Source organism: Pyrus communis, chromosome 5 (genome assembly GCF_963583255.1).
Source record: "Pyrus communis chromosome 5, drPyrComm1.1, whole genome shotgun sequence".
In the NCBI taxonomy this organism is placed as follows: domain Eukaryota; kingdom Viridiplantae; phylum Streptophyta; class Magnoliopsida; order Rosales; family Rosaceae; genus Pyrus; species Pyrus communis.
Genome location: NC_084807.1, coordinates 19,397,144 through 19,398,771, shown reverse-complemented (window position 1 = coordinate 19,398,771; position 1,628 = coordinate 19,397,144).

Sequence of the window (1,628 nt, the reverse complement as noted above, 5' to 3'; positions counted from 1 at the left end):
CAATTTCGACAACTCCCTTTTACCATATATATTATATATAACAACAGGATGCCAACTTCACAATATATGATTTGTTTTTTCATCAACTATGTGATTAACTAACTTCATTAATATCGGCTTAGTTAATTAATTTATCAATTTTCTTGAATTAGTCCAATAATGCAAGTGTCAAGACGCTCTAAACTCCAACCTAACACTTGAGATTAAGAGCTTATTTGAATGTGCTTTAATTAAAGCGTTTGTGGTGAAAATATTTTTAAAACCAATATTTAGTAAAGATGTAAGTAAATCATGGAAAAAGCACTTTAAGTGCTTTTGAAACTCAAAAACATTTTCTCTAAAAACGCTTTCAGTCATTTTAAAAGCACATTCAAACGAGACCTAAATCACACTGTGTAATATAAATTTCTTATACAACCATTGGTTGCATGTAATAAATTTTTATTAGCAAATACCCAAAGTTATACATGTGAAGAGAGAGAAAATCTATTGTGCCACCGAGGACATATGTCTCGTTGTAAGGCAAATTCTTTGGTAAAGTTATAGGGTAAACTCTTTCGTTCTCTAGTAAAAACGATTTACATGTTACGCACAACGATGTTGTCGGTATTAACACCAACAATTACAAAAAAATAAGTCAATAATTCAACAACTAAAGTAGGAGAATAGTAGGGGTTGAACCAAAAGTATAGTTCACCAAAACAAACAAACAAAGAATGAACAAAAAAAAAAAAACAAAAGTATATTAAGTTGACAAATAAGGATTCTTGACAAATAAGTAGATTAGATCCAAAAGCAAATGCCGTAAACAGTGAAACGGAGGAGTTTGAAATTATTGCATGGAAAGCTTGTGCCTTGTTTATACCGCGTGAACGACGTCTTGACTGTTATTAAGGGAGCCACACCAAGTCTAAAAACGTGTCTAATCCGCGTCTAATAAGATAATCAGTGAAAATTACAAAACAAGGGATTTGGATTCTATCCGGATTCAAATAGTGGGGATACTAAAAATCATCACATTTTAATCATTCATCGTACATCATGCGATCAGAAATCAGTTGAATTTTTATATTTAAAATTAAACACAAATATTACTTGACAAAAAATAGTCACACGATATACGATAAGCGGTTAAGATATGAGAATTCTAAGAATTCCGACAACGAAGATTCGGAGAGAATCCTCTTTCCAAATCAAGGCTTTACCAAGTCAGGCCCTACTCCTACTCCTAGCATTTAAAAAAAAAAAAAAAAAAAAAAAAAAAAAAAAAAAAAAAGAGCTCATGCTTAGTTATTTAAGCATACATCCTTGTAGAGAATATATCTCCTTAATCACATGCCATATATTAATTGGAAAAAGAAAAGTAACACACTGTAGGAAATTATTTTACCATATGGCGTCAAACTTTTATAGCTATTTTATAAAGGGATACTTTGATCGAGGTCTAGAAATTTAAGCTAATGTCGGATTTAGTCAATTAATTATCTTAATTTATGTATTTTTACTCAAATTCTAATATGAATAAATATAAGAATCTAACGACTTTCATGACAAATAGTTAAAAAAAAAAAAAATATATGTCATTAGATGTGGTAGCTATATCATATGTTTATAAAATACATTTAACA